The following is a 16,150-nucleotide window of genomic DNA, read 5'->3' on the forward strand; positions in this document are numbered from 1 at the left end:
GAATAACGCTTTGATGAACACTCATTTTCAGGCTGTTGTGTAGAAATATATTTTCAGTTCTCTTGGACATATGCCTAGGAGTGGTACTTTTGGGTCACATATAAGTCTATGTTTAGCTGTCTGAGAAACTGCTACAGTGTTTTCCAAAGTGGCTACATCATTTTACATTCTCACCAACACAATATGAGGATTCCAAGATTTTTCCACATCCTCACCAATACTTGTTATTATTCGTCTTTTTGATTATAGCTATCCAATGTGTGCGAAGTAGCGTTCATTATGGTTTTTATTTTTATCAGGGTAAAATATACGTATCATAAAATTCTCCATTTTAACCATTTTAAAGCGTATAAGTCAGTGACGTTAGGTACCTTCACAATGTTGGGCAGCCATCATCACTATCCACTTTCAGAACTTTTTCATCATCCCAAACAGAAACTGCCCATTAAATAATAACTATCTCCCTAATTGTGGTTTGGATTTGTGTTTTCCTGATTGTTGAGCATCTTTGATATGCTTATTGGCCATTTTAATATCTTCTTTGGAGATATGTCTGTTCAAATCTTTTGCCCATTGTTAAATTGTTTTATTTGTCTTTTCATGGTTGAATTATAAGAGCTCTTCATATATTCTGAATACATATGTTCTCAGATTCTGTTAGATGTCTTTTGCTTTCTTGCTGAAGAAATCACAGGAGTTTAAATTGTGATAGTCTCATTTATTTATTTTTTTCTTTTGTTGCTCATGCTTTTGGTATCATATTCAAGAAATCATTGCCTACTCCAAGGTCATAAAAATTTAGTTCTGTATTTTCTTCTAAGAGTTGTATAATTTTAGCTCTTACATTTAGATCTATGCTCAATTTTCAGTTAATTTTTACGTATGGTGTGAAATGGGAATGTAACTTCATTTTTATGTGTGAATATGCAGTTGTCCCAGAATCATTTCTTGAAAAGACTATTTTTTCCCTAATGAATTGTCTGGCACCATTATAAAAAATTAATTGAACATAATTTAACTTTCATATCTATCTGTTGATCTATATGTCTGTCCAGTCAATTTCTGCAGCAAAGCCAGTTGGGATTTTAACAAGGATTGCATTGAATCTGTAGATCAGTTTGGGCAGCATTACCATTTTATTAACGTTATATCTTTAGATTCATGAAGATGAAATACTTTTCCATTTATTTAGGTCTTTAATTTTTGTCAACATTATTTTATAATTTTCAGTATATAAATTTTACATTTCTTTTATTAAGTTTATTCCTAAATATTTTATTCATTTTGATGCTATTAAGTATAATTGTGACCTTAATTTCATTTTTGGATTGTTCACTGCTAGTGTCTCGTAATACAATTGATTTTTGAATATTGACCTGAACGTTGCAAACTTGCTCAACTTGTGTATCGGTTCTAATACTATTTTTGGTAGATTCTCCAGAGTCAACTACCTATTCTTTAGATCATGCCATCTGCCAATAGAAATATATCTAGTTATTCCTTTCTAATCTAGATGCTTTCTATTTCTTTTTCTTGCCTAATTGCCCTGGCTAAATAAATATTTTAAACCCAATTTAATAAGAGGAGAATTTAGAATTTCTTTTATCAGGAGAGGAATAGTTAAAAGAGAACAGGGCCAAAAAAAGTCTAGGAACCCAGTATCTTGCAAATAAATCTATTTCTTAATGTGTTTATTTCTTCATTTCCCAATTAAGCTATTTCTCTTTTCTGAGTCCCTCATTTAGGAGGGAATATGTATTTGAAGCAGAGTATTTTTATTTTTTCTTTTAAAAAGTTTGTTCTTGGATATTATCCAGTATCCTGGTGACCAGGATTTATCTAGTTCTCTTTTACCCCCAATCTCCTGACTTATCCTAAACCAATGTACTAGATACAAAAGGTAGAAAAATGTCAAATTTAAACAATGGAAGCCAATGAACTTAGGTTGCTTTTCATTTATGTACCTGGACTGAAATCCTCAACTACCAGATTAATGACTGTCAATTTTTCATTTTTGGCCTCCTCACTCTGGCTTGAGATATCTGAACAATTTTTTAAAAAAATTGTTCATCTAGGTCAATGTTGGGCAATTAATGTTTCAACTTGGAGGCTATGTTCATCATTAGACCTTTGCTGTACATGTTTTATTTAGCCTTTTATTACCTGGTCAATATAGAGAATTTAAAGTGTTGACATAAATTTAATACTAATTTTCTCCCAATAAGAACTGAAAAATATGTCTAATTATAAGGATGCTATAGACTACAATGGGAGAATATCTAATTCTTACTAATAACCCTGACAAACCTGAACTTATGTGTTATTTTTGGAATTATTATATTGCACTTTGAGCCAGTAGGACTATTTTTCAGGGAAGAGGCTGTAAAGGAACAGAAAGAATAACATGCTATGAGTGCAGTCCTGGGTTCTGGTTCTTCTTCTGCAGTTAATGAGGTGGGTGGTCTTGGCTAAGTTAAGTCGCTTGAGATCTCTGGGCCTGAAATGAAGAGAGTGGACCAAAGAATCTCTGCAAGCATGAATATCCTGTGATCCTGTGAATGAGAAGTGCTACATGTAAGCCAAGTCATTGCAAGAAATACATAGCTTTCGGAAAGCATAATATACATGCAGTGTAATCACAGCTACTAGAGCAGAAGAGCCTCTTGAAAGAGGGCACATGGGTTAGGGGGTTGATTTTAAATGCCCACCTACAAGCTTGTATAGTCATGTGCTTCAATGACCACAGAGGGCTGGGTGATCATATGACAAGATTTCATACCAGAGAAAGTATTCTAGATGAGGATTTTTTCTCCCAGATAATTCTTAAGAACAGAGTTCATACAAGCAGAAGACAATATAAACCCACAGTCTCCTGAATATTGCTAACATACAACCTAGGGAATTTCTTCTTTGATGCTCCTCCCTCCCCAGCCAAATGACCACCCTGAAGTAGGGATTGACAGGACAGGCGAAGGCCCTGAGAAAGTGACATAGTATAGGCTTGAAACCACTGCTTACCTGCCGGTGACTGTACATCCTGGTTTGCCCAGGACAGAGTCTGTTTATATCTGTTAATCCAGGCTAATTATTAATAGGGCCCTTTTTCCCCCTCTAAAGTTTCCCAGTTTAGTTAATGAATTATATACTGTAAGTCCTTACTTAGTGTCATAGTCAGGTTCTGCAACTTTAGGCAAAAAGATGTATAGTGAAACCAGTTTTACCATAGGCTAATTGGTATAAACAAGAGTTAAGTTCCTATAGCATATCATCAATGTTATATCGAAATGACACTGAATGAAATAATGTTATTTAAGACCTGCTATAATCACCATACTTATTCCTAGGTCCATTTACTCAAATACTTTTTGTTAGTAGTAAAATAATCTAAAATATTATTCAGTTAAATCTCACTTGCTTTGTTTTCTTGCAACAATAGCAGTAGCTTCCATTTATTCCATACCCACATGCAGCACACTCTGGGCCAAGATTTTATGTATGAAATATTATTTACAGCACCTCGGTAGAGTGAGAACTATTAGCCTCCTTTACAGATGAGGAAATTGAGGCTGTGAGAGGAAAAGTAGCAGATCCAGAATTTGAACCTAGGTTTATTGGCATCAGAAGTCTTTTGTCATTATGCCTCTGTGTGTTCAAAAACAAAACAAAATATTTTTAACTTTCAGGAAATGAAAATTGTCTTATTTGTGTTTTGAGATTCAGAGTGCTAACAATAAAACTAATGAAGCAATTCGAACCCCGGCATCGACATCCATTGCGTGTCCTCTCCATTCCTCAGTCTCCTCTTCAGGAAAATGGGGCTACTGATAGTTTCTGCCCCAGAAGAGTGTTGTTGGGATTAAGAGCTAATGCATGTAAAGTGCTTAGAACAGTGCTGGCACATTGAAATCTCTCAATAAATGCTAGTGTTACCATTGTCCTCACCATCATCATCATCATTACCACCATCATCATTTATTCTTGAATTAAGGACCACCACTGTGCGCGATATGCAGAGAAAGCTGCTGCTCCAACTGCTCTCTGCCAGTTTTAGCTGTTCACGACTGCCACACCTCATCCTGCCTGCCAGTTTCTTCTTACCTTGCCATCTGTCTCTGGTTACATTAACTTTCCATTAACATCTCTCCGCTGTTATGATTTCAGTGAATACAAACTATGTAAGAATTTTATGTTTTTACTGTGGAAAACATATGTTTTTGCTCTATCTACCAACTGATTTGTCCAAGTTTGAAAAACTGAAGGGTTCTGTGGTAACACTTGAAATATAACTTGGAAAGGAAACTAAGGGAACCATGATGCTTTCTCAATTTTGCAATATTTTGCAGTATCATTTCACTCCTCAGTTTTTCTATCTCTAAAATGGATAGGGCAACAGTTTCAAGATTCTTACATGAAAGTTTTAGTCTTAAGATGAAGAATTGGTAGCTAACTATTGACTGGATTTAGATATCATAATGTTGAAAAACTTGAAAAAAATAATTGAAAATCATATAGAAAACATATTTTTAAAGTTAAAAATAACTTTTTTCCTATTAGCCCAAAGAATAACCCGTTCATTGCTATATAAATCCTTTGTGTGAATTTTTATGTATATTTATACCTATACATATATAATAATGAAAATGAGATGAAATTGAAGTACTTGTGCAGATAGTTCCACTTTACAAAGTATTTTTAACCTTTTTCTCTTTTAATAATATTCAGTTCATTTCCAACTATTTTTGGCAGCAGAACTAATTTGCCAAAAGGCGCCACCTATGTGAAACCCATAAAACTGAAGTTTTTGAGGTCGAAGGTGAGATCTGGGGCCCCATCCGCCCAGTCTCCCAGTAGCTTTCTTTCTTCACTCAGTTGCCCCTGAGATACTACCGAGGAACCCTGTGGATCCAAGTGTCATTACAGATGTGCTTTCATATATCTCACCAACTGCCCTTCATTTAGGTTATTCCTAACTTTTTCCTGTTATTAATAACGCCACAAAGAACATCTTTGTAGTTGATCTTGGCACATATGTTATTTATATATTTCTTTCCTTTGGACATTTTTTTAGAAGCCGAAATTCTTGGTCAAGGGGTATGCATCTTTTAAAGTTTTTTTTTTTTTAAATCAATATTGCAAAAATTATGTTTTAAAAAGTCTGTACAAATTAACTTGGTAACCCTGGATATCTTCATTTAAAATAAAATACTGACCAATGTATTTATTAAGAGAAAAATCAGAACATTTAGAACCCACACCAGACACTATTAAATTAATAGAGGAAGAGAGATAAGATCTCCCACTCCAAAAAGGGTTTTATTCTTTAATGCTTGCAGAGAACATGAAAGCAAAGGCCATACCCTCAAAGAGCTTGTATCTTAAAGTAAAGAAAACCTTACTTATTCCTATGAACTGGGCTTAGGAAAATTCTAACATAGCAAATATTCTTGAAGTAGGAATCCAAAAGAGTCAGCTTCGCGTTAATGATGTTGATACTACTGTAGGCATTGCTGGGAAAGGGTACAACCCAACCATATAACGTAGCTTTATCTGCTGTGACGATCATACATTGGATCCACTGGCCACTGGGCTCATCTATTTAGTGGTCTCACTTCAGCGTAAGGGAGAAAAAACCACCTAGGACATCCTCTATTAAATCATTTCCAGATGCCTGAGGGGGCTGCCTTGCTCCTGGTCGTCTCCCACATCACCAGCCCTCTAATCCTGAAATACTATGGTGTCAATGTGGGGCGATGGAGCAGTGAAGCATCTTCTCCTTCAATTGGGTAGAATTTTTTTTCCTTTTTTTTCCCTTCTCTTAAAGAAGAGATTGGCTTAATTTTCCTGGGAGGTTCTTGTGTTCTTGATATTGACTATCTTTAGAAGTTAGTGAGGTCTATGCAGATCTCTGCAGAGAGAAACTACTGTGATGAAAAAGTTGGTGCTGGGAACCTTGTGTATAGCAATGCTTTACTTTTTTCTTTGATTCCTCCTATTACTGTAGGTCACTGAGGGTCTTCTATACTAGCATTGTGCATGAATTTGGAAAGTCTTTTTAATTAAAACAAGTAAAAATTTTTCCATAGATAATTTCCTAAGTATAAATCACCCTTCAGGTTCTTTTATGCCATTGGTTGCAACAGACTCCCATCTCCTGGCCCAATGCTATTCCTGGGACGGGGAACTAAACTAATTATCGTTTTAAAGACCTGAAGCATTCCTCATCAACTTGACTCAACTCTCCTACAGATTCTCAACACTGGCTACACATTGGAATCTTTTGGAGAACATTAGAAACAGATATCTGGATTCAGCCCCACATCTTCTGATGTAATTGGCCGGGGATGAGGGCTGGGCATGAGACTGTTTTAAGAGCTCTCTGTGTGATTCCAATGTGCAGCTAGGTTTGAGAATCCGAACTTAACCTAGTCCTTCTGTGACTAAATGTTTTTGTGTAAGAGTTAGGTTGAATGTAAAATCATCACTTTAAGGAAGCTAGGAAAAATAAAGAAAGAGATCAGAGGAGAAATAATTTCTCCATTTAAAAATTCTCTTTTCACTTTCTTAAAATAAAGCACAAATATTGGGACAAGATCAAGTTTCTTTGTCTTTAACTTATCTGGAGGAAGTTTGAGCATCAGGGCACGAATGTGGGCGGTGTGGGAGGAGACTATATGAAATTAATATCAGTTGAACATAAGTAATGCTTTCTTATAGCATCATTGCTAAATGACCAGAGTGGTTAGGGCAATCATTCCAAGCTAAGTTCTTGGCACGTTAGTAGAAGGCCTTACTTTTTCCTACGGATCAAGCACCTAATTACTTAATTTGTCTGGAATCTCATTGTGGAACTCATTACTAAATCCATCAGGACCCAGAGGATGTCAGAATGATTTAGCAGTCTTATAAATTTCTCTACATTCTCTAGTAATTCTCATCGTATGTTAAATGCTTCAGAATGACAGGAAGATGTAACTTATCAAATTGACTGAATGACGTTGAAAATATTTTTTTTTTTTAAGAGGAGAAAGAGCTGTGGAAAGAGTTTTTTTAAATCTCCAAATTAATATTTAACTAAGTTAGCACTAAACCTGTTCTTATTCGAGCCCTTGATTTTTTAATTTGAAGTAATTGCTTAGCTTGGTTTGAGAAGCTTGGCTAAGGCAGGTTACTCACTTTAATGTCTCATTCACATAAACTTTACATTAAGTATTTTAAATACATTTTAATTCTTCAAGTTTTGCAAATTAGACAGGAACCTACAGAAAGAAGAGGTATTTTTTTTTTTTTTTTACTTCAGTGTGTTACTCTTATTAAAAATATCATTCTCACTAATGTCAAATGGTCTTTTGGTACCTAATGATCTTGACAAGAACAAATAAAACCATGTGGATTTGGAGTCAGGAGAGAATTGGGTCATTTATCTGTGGTGCTATGGTGCTATTTTCTTTTTCAATTTTCTTCCTCCTTTTTCTTATTACAATTACTGTTTGGGTTCATTATGACAACTCCCATCATTATGACTTTTCCAGCTCACAAGCTGAAGAAAGATTAATGGTAGAAGAAAATACATGATGTAGCATTAGCGCTACATCAAGCTGTTACTATAAGAGAGCAGAAGTACATGAAAACCATTTATAAGATTTATGCTTATAGTGGAGAAAAAGTGGTACAAGGTATAAAATTTTAAGATGTGGAAAGTAAAATGTTGGCAGGTGGCATGTAAATTTCATTCATTCATCCACTCATTCATTCAACAAATCTTGAGCATCAATTATGTGTGCATGTCACACACTAAAATAAAAACAACCCTAGTAAGACCCAATCTGAAAGGGGGATGTGCAGTGGGGAGCATGCGCAGGATGCCAGCGGGGCAGGGGTGATACTTGCTTGGTTTTGCCCATCCGGAAAACCAGAATTTTGATTGTAATTATCTGGTGGAAGCTTCTGGCTCTAGGTGTCTGTAATAATGGTAACTAGAACTTGTTTAACACAAAGCTTCGTTGAGAATAACTGAATCTATGAAGGAGAACTGTATATTTACTAAATCTCCCTGTAGTACACAAAAGTAATGCTTCACAGTGAATCTGACATAAGCCTCTAATTTCTCCTTACTAAAGAAATTGGTAATCCTTCTTTCACTATTATAACAAAGAAAAGTTCTGGTCCAGACTGGGTAATTTTCTTCCAATGAAGTTGTGTGTTTCCGTGGTGTCCAAACCTATCTGTGATGGTTTTGGAGATGCCCTCCTGGCTGCAGGTCTCTTATTATTAGTCTCAGAGAGTTACTAGACTTTGTCTCTTAACCTTGGGAAAGACTGTTTAAACCAAAGCTTGGGAAAGCTTTGGTTTATGAGAGCATTCCAAAGGTTCTCTCTGTGAGATTTCCTTTCTCAGCCCTCTGGCTTTGGGTGAGGCATTAAAAAAAAAAAAAAAAAACCCTTTGAAGCAAAAGAGTCATTTCCTGCTAGGAGGTCTAACTGTAAAGGGTTTTGCCATTGCTCAGAAATAGGGAGTTTGTGATAGTTGTGCAATACCATTTAACACGTTCCCAGGTAGAAGTAGGTTAGGAGTAGCCCTTTAATCACTTCTTGCTCAATATCATGTAGGTTACAGTCAACACTGTGCTAGGCACGGGAGATACAATTAGGAGCAGTGTCTCTGTCTCCAGTGAGCTCACAGTCTGGTGAGGGAGTCAGATGGTGTGATTAGTGCCATGACAGAGGAATGCACGTGGTGACGAGTTTGCTATGGGATCATACAGGAAAGTTACTTAACTGAGAAAGGCTTACAAGCATTTAAAATTTTGTGAAATAGGACAATTTTTAAAGAGTTGATCACTCCCAAATAATCTTGGAACTTTTTTTCAAGAATTTGTAGTTGTTTATTAAAATATAAAATGGTAAATCTTGCACTGTGTTTGTCAAGGTAGTATTTTGTTATTATTCAATTTCATTACCTCTTAAAATGTGAAATGTATTTGGAGAATGTCAGGGAAGATTTCCCACAAAGATTCTGTCAGAGCTGGGGCTTAAGGAACCAATGACAGCCAGAGAAAGCCAAGAAGCAGAGAGCAAGTGTTCTTTGCAGGGAAAATGGCGCTTGTAAAGGCTGGGAGACAAGAGGTGGCAGGCTGGGAAAGTTGGGTCCGTGCTTTCCATAGGGCATTGGGGAGGGAAATGTAGAACTGGGATGAAATGAAGCTGGGAAGGTAAGCAGGGGTGTGATCATGGAGACCTGTATGTGCTGAATAAGGAGTTAGAGTTTATCTTGAAGGCGGTGGAAGAAGGTCAGATGATAAAGGCTTTTGAACAGGAATGGGATAAGATCAGACACGTACTTTAAGTAGAGCACTCTGGCTGCACCTCGGAGGATGACTTTGAGGGACAAGACTGGATACAGGAAGACCAAGGGGAGCCTGATACAATAAACCAGAGAAAGGAAGCTGGTGGCCTAAACTTAGGCAAGGGGAGTGGAGGATAGAAAGAAATGATGAACTAGACAGATAATTACTTAGACTGGATTTGGTGACTGACCAATGAGGGGATGAGTAATGGGGACAAATCTTATTCAGTCTCGGCCATCAGACTGCAGGGACTGAATCTGACTAGACCAACAGTTAGTGTTGAAAAAAAGAATTATAACAAACCAAATAAACAAAGATATGTAGCCTTCCTTTGTCATCAATACCACATTTTAAATATATCATCCTGTCTTTAAATTTTTATTTGTTTTAAATAAGTAATACATGCACATGGTTCAAAACTCTAAAAACCTGAACAAGATATACATTGAGAAGTCTCACTCCCTGCCATCTACTTGTTCTTTGTGTATCTTTCCAGGGTCTTTATGCAGATGTCCATATGTATAAAATACATATTACCTGCTTTCTTCCACAAAAGGCAATAGCATACTTTAAAAAGTGATCTTCACCTTGATCTTTTATTTTGCTTTGCTTTATTTTTTTTTTTAACCTAATAGTATATCCTGCATAACTTTCCATATCAATATAAATAGAGAATGTCTTACTTATTTTCTGTTTACAGCTTCATGGTATTCCATGGTGTGGATGTACCACAGTTTATTAAGCCAGTTCCCTATTGTGGAAACTTGGGTTGTTTCCAGGCTCTTGCTATTATGAAAACTGCTTCAATAAGTAATCTTTTACATTCATTGTTTTGTACGTGAGCATGTGTATCTGTCAAAATGGGCTTGATGTATCAAAGGGAAAAAGCATTCATACAGAGTATATTTTAAAAGTTGATTAATATACTCAAATTCCTTCAAGATAATTTCTATTTGTATATTAAAATAGAAAATAGTAAATCTTGCAGTATGTTTGTCAATTTTATTAATACCTAAAGTGGCACATGTGATTTATCACGTTGATATTTTTGTTATGCTTGTGAAAGTCACTTGGAATATCCAGAATACCACAAAACCAGGGCTTGTAGTCATTGAGAGTCCATTTTTTTTTTTTTACCAATAAATAAGAAATTTAAGTCATCATTTTATGATTTTCTCCTCATATTCCTTAAAACACCCAAATGTCTAAGAGATTACAGAAACTTGATGCTTGCAAGTCATGGACAGACAAGAGGAAATACATTCATTATATGTTCAATATCTAGAGACTGCCTGTGCTAGTATTTTTAGAATCAGGTATTGATAAAAACAAGCGAACAGAAACAAAATTTAAAAATATTTCCTTGGATCTGGAATGTTTTACAGGTAGAAATGAATTTTAGATAAATGTGCCTGATTTTACATACTATAGATATATTGTTGTAGAGATAAGACAGCTTTTCCCTTCAAATCTCTGCTGCATGAAAAACTAGCCTTTAGCTTCGATCTTCGATAAACCAAAGAGGTTTATCTGTTCTTTCTGTCAACTGGTGTGGGTTTTGGATGTTGGTATCTTTTGAAACAGTTGCAGCCTCTCTGCCAGCTTCAGGCATACAGCATTTCACTTCTGGCAATATCTAGTCAAGGAGCCCTGCCTGTCCTAACTCCAGGTCTGAAGTTAGAGCACACTGAGTCTGTGGTAGTTTCATTCACTTTTGATGTTTAGTCAGTAGAAAAACTGAGAAGATATTGAATTTCTCTAGGTCTTACGTACAAGCACAGATATTGCTTGGATTATGAACATCCCTGAGACTTCAGGAAGAGAAAAAAACACTAAGAAAATGATGGGAGTTGTCTTTGGTTTTTCTCCAAGCCCAGCTCTTTGTTAACATAAGTCCAGTCTCCGCAGACCTACTCAGCGTTTGGTGTCTGTTGACCTTCATTATGCCGCAACCAGTCTGTCCACCCATCTTCCGCAGAAGTTCATGTCTCTTGCCTCTCAACGTTGAATTGTGTCTGTCCCCTCTCTCCCTTGCTCTTCTCACCATAGTTCTGTATTTTATGTGCAAGCAGGGACTCTACACTATCCTAACAATTCTTAAACCTTACTGTGCTTCAGAATCACCAAAGGTGATTGTTAAATACCTGGGCCACTTGTCCCGTGTTTCTGACTCAGGACCTGGGTCAGGTTCTGGGTCAGAACCTAGAAATCTGCATTTTAACCAACAGGCTCTTTCTCTCCTTCTAAGAAGAGGCAGAAGAAGATTTGAACACAGTTGTGGAAAGTGTGATGATGATTGGAGCGACGTGAGGAAGAGGTCATCAGCAAAGGAATGCAGGTGGCCTCCAGAAGCTAGAAAAGACAAGAAAACAGATTTTCCCCCAGATCCACAGAAGCAACCAGTCCTGCCGACATATTGGCTTTAGCTTAGTGAAACTGATTTTGGACATCTGGTTTCCAAAATTGCAAGAAAATAAACCTGTGTTGTTTTAAGCCATTCGGTTTGTGGTAATTCATTACAGGAGCAAGAGAAAACAAATGCATGCATTCAGCCACAAAGGGAGATCACCAAGGAAGCATATCTGAAGAAGTCTCTTCAAAGCTGTTGCCTCTATGTAGCTTTGTCTTCTATGGATCTGCAGATAGCATCTGATGCTGGGCTGAGACCTCTATTGGTTGGTCAGCCAGGCCAGAAGCAAGAAATGTTGGATGCAGAGCAGAGAAGAGTGGCAACCCACTTAGTCACCTCCCTATCTATTTTTCAATACATCTAGCCACAAACACCTTCAGAAAGCAATGGTGACTTTGTCACTTTTGCCTTCTTAATCTCACACAAGTTTTTCTTTTGGCCAGCTCTAACTCATATGGGGAACAGAATTTACAGTTCTGAGACCCATAGTTCTCAGCTTAAGCAAGTTGACACAGCACATTCCAACCTAGGATCATATGGTTTTACAAGTTTTCATCTGGCTTCCTCCTCCCCACCCTCCCCAGCCCAATAGTAAGAGCATTTTCCTATATCACTGAATATTCTTCCAAACTAATTTGGAAGAGATTCTGATGGATCGTTATTTATTTAACCATTCCTCTATTATTGGTAACTTAGGATGTTTTCTGTTTTTCTATATTATGAACAGCACTGCAGCAACTCTGTGCATACAAATCTTTGTCAGTATTTTTAACAGTTCCTAGGAATGGATCCCTAGAGAGGGGATTACTGAGTTAAAGGAAGTGAATTTGTACAGATCATGATGATTTCTGCCAAACTTCTTTTCAGAAATGATGTATCAGTTTTTATTCCTATTAATACTGGGCCCTGGCCAACACTGAATACCATGTTTTAAATATTTTCAAAGAGGCATTTCTTGACTATTTCTGATGGTAGTAATAATTATTGCTTGAGAATTGAACATGAAGTGAGCTGGCTGTGACACTCATCTCTAGCTAGCTGGCTGGCTGGGCTGGTGACACGTTCCCTCCCTTTATCTCCATGGGTGCCTGCACCTGCAGAAGCTGCACTGTTGGTGAATGGGGACGACCTGCTCTGATAGGGAATCCAGCACTTTTCAATGAAAAACTTGGGAAATATCTTGCTTAAAATTAAATATGGCCTCAGTAAACATTTGTGTGCAAGGAAAACTGCTGTTCCTGTTTTACGATAGAGAAAAAATAATAAAATGAGAGCAAGTGACTTTTTTGGCTATAGCTAGCAAGTCCCTAGCAGATTCACAATTAGCATTACTTTCTTAAAGTTTTCAATGATGATTTAAGACATTTCAAAGTATCTATATTATCCCCCAAACTAAATTCTGCATCAAACATAGCAAAGACATAATCTTTCGTTGACTCTAAAACATATTACCTGGCTAATTCCCATCGAAAATATTTGAATTAATCAGGATGGTTTTATGACACACTATTTTATTTAATCTTTTTGCTTTTCAGCTTTACTGCAACAGACATAAAAAAATAATTAAACATGATTGTAAAATGCTGAAGTGACCTAAGGAGAAAACCCCGTACATCAGAGAATTTTGTGCAGAGAGTGATTAAGCAGTCTGTGCTACACGTTTTCCCAAATTTATACTTCAGCTGAAATGTAATGGTTAGATGGATAAGTAGTAATTGCTACACTGAGAAGAGAAATTAATACTGACTTATCTTCTGCCCAAACTGCAAAGTGAATTTTTATATACAATCTTAGAATGCTAATAACATAATCTAGTTTCCATTTATCAAAATGAGAGATGCCCAAATTTCTAATGAGTAGTTTGTTTTATGAAAGCCTATTTTAGAGTTATCAGACTGTCTGAGATCCTTAGGGAGTTTCTGCATTAAGTAAGTCAACCCACAAACAAACTTGACACATAGAGATTCAGAGAAGACTGAGCAACGAGGGACATGGCAGAGATGGTCAGTTGTTCTCAGAGTGGTCCCTAAACCAGCAGCATCAACATCACCTCAGAAATGCAAATTCTTGGGACACAGCTCAGACCTACTGGATCCAAAATTCTGGTAGTAGGGCAGGCTGATTTGTGTTTTAACAAGCCCTTTGATGCGTGCTGAAGTTTGTTTAAGAACAACTGATCTTGGATGATGCCTTCATTCTAAAGGGCAGGAGGCTGAAACCCAGAGAAGTTAGGTAGCACTTTCTAAATTATATAAGGAGTTAATGGCATAGCAGACCCAGATGCCCTGGTCTCTAGACAATTTCGGTAGTCTTTCTACAACACAGAGCTTTTCTGAGACAACCAGTGAGGATGAAAGTGTGTTTAGCAGGCTCTGCCAATGCAACTAGGCAAGGTATGTGGTAACATAGTCTAGAAAGAAAAAAAAATAGTGCCACAAGAAGCAACCTATGCAAAGCTTAGCCACTAAGAGAATTCAAATCTGTGGCACAGCCAGCCAACACTTAGACCAGCTAGATGAATGAACTATTACTGTGACCTCTTGGTTAGATATTTTAATCATAAACATTTGGGAAAGTTCTACACAGAGATCACAAAAGTTCTTACAGAGGTCTATATGAAATCTGCCTGGTTATACATCTTAAAAACATAAAAAACTGTAGCTCGACCACTTTGAGAGACTTATCTTGGTGAAATGACTTTATTCATTGAGGGCAGGGAAAAAAATGGGGAAAGTTTCGCTGAATTGCACCCACATAGTTTCTCTCTATGATATCTAATCAAAGAGAACTTTTCTGTTTCTAAAGAGGAACTTAATGGCAATGAAAAGAGAGTTTGATATATCTGATTTTTGTGGTATGTTAAGAATCTCATGGATAATGAAAAAGAAAAAAATCTAGTCATCTCTAACTCATATTGTGACCTTATTAAATAATTAAGTTTCTCTTCATTTAATCAAGTTGTATTTCACCAGATGGAAAAAGGGACTTATTTGATTGTGAACTTTTTTCAAAGTCAGCAAGGACATCTTAAAGTCTTATAAATATCAAGGATATGATACCTCCATTTTAACATTTTCCCAGTTCAGCAAGGATCAAATGATCCATGTGACATTGTCTTTACTAAAATATAGGTCTATCCACACAACGTAAACACATATCAAAAATACCCAAGACATTGGTGCTTTAAGTTGTGGATGTGATTGATGCCTTAAGAAAGGCTTGTAGCAAATACCTATGGAATTCGCATATAAATTCAAGGGTACCATAGTATGTCACAGTGACATTTCTGTAAAAGCAGGATTAGACCATGGGCATAGCAGTAAAGATCAGCCTAATAGGAATAGAAATGGAATGTGAACTACACATGTAATTTAAAATTTTCTAGTAGCCACATTAAAAAAGTACAAAGAAACAGGTGAGATTAATTTTAATAATAGTTTTATTTTACCCAATACAAATATTCTCGTTTCAACATGTAATCAGTATAAAAATTACTAATGAGAATTTATATTCTCATTATATTTCATCCTGACATGCCAAGTTTGACAATTTGACAAGCCACGTTTCAAGTGCTCAATTAGCCACATGTCGCTAGTGACTATGGTATTGGACAATACAGTATAGGCTCACTAGTCAACTAAACATATTTCTAGATGCCTCCCTTAGCCTACCTTCACCCCAGTCTTAACTTTCAAATCATCAGCCTTACCCTCTGATCTCTATAAGTAACCCTCTGGGAGTCTCATTCTTTACCTTATTCTCTTTTTCTCCACATTCTCTCCTTAGGTCCTAAGACTTTAAATGCTAAGCACATGCCAATGACTCTCAAATTTTTGTCTCAGCCAGACCTCTCCTCTAAGCTTCAGATCCTCATATCCAACTATATACTCAACACTTTCTCTTGAATGTTTAACACTGAAAATGTAATGTGACCAAAATAAGTATTGATCAACAATCCCCAGAATAATCACCATATTTGTTTCCCCATAAGCTTTCCTCATGGCAATAAATGGCACCGCTACTTACACAGTTGTAACTCTCTTTCCCAGACACCCCACTCCACACCCCACATCCAATCCATCAGCCAACAATGTTTACTCTATCTCTGTAATGTATCTGTGTTCAAACTTCTCTCCACCTCCACTGTTATAACCCAAGTCCAAGATACCATCATCTCCCTGCGGACTACTGCAACCATCTCCTAACTATTCAACTGCCTGTAGTCTAGTCTCCATTTAGTGACCAGATTCAGCTTCAAAGTGTAAATCATATCTCTCCCTTGCTTAAAACATTTCCATTGGGAATAGGATATGAAAAGATGCTAAACATTAGTCATTAAGGAAGTTCAAATGAAGTCCACAATGGCATACCATTTTACGCCCACTAAAATGGATATC

Source organism: Pteropus medius, unplaced genomic scaffold (assembly GCF_902729225.1).
Source record: "Pteropus medius unplaced genomic scaffold, Ma_sr-lr_union100, whole genome shotgun sequence".
Classification (NCBI taxonomy): Eukaryota; Metazoa; Chordata; class Mammalia; order Chiroptera; family Pteropodidae; genus Pteropus; species Pteropus medius.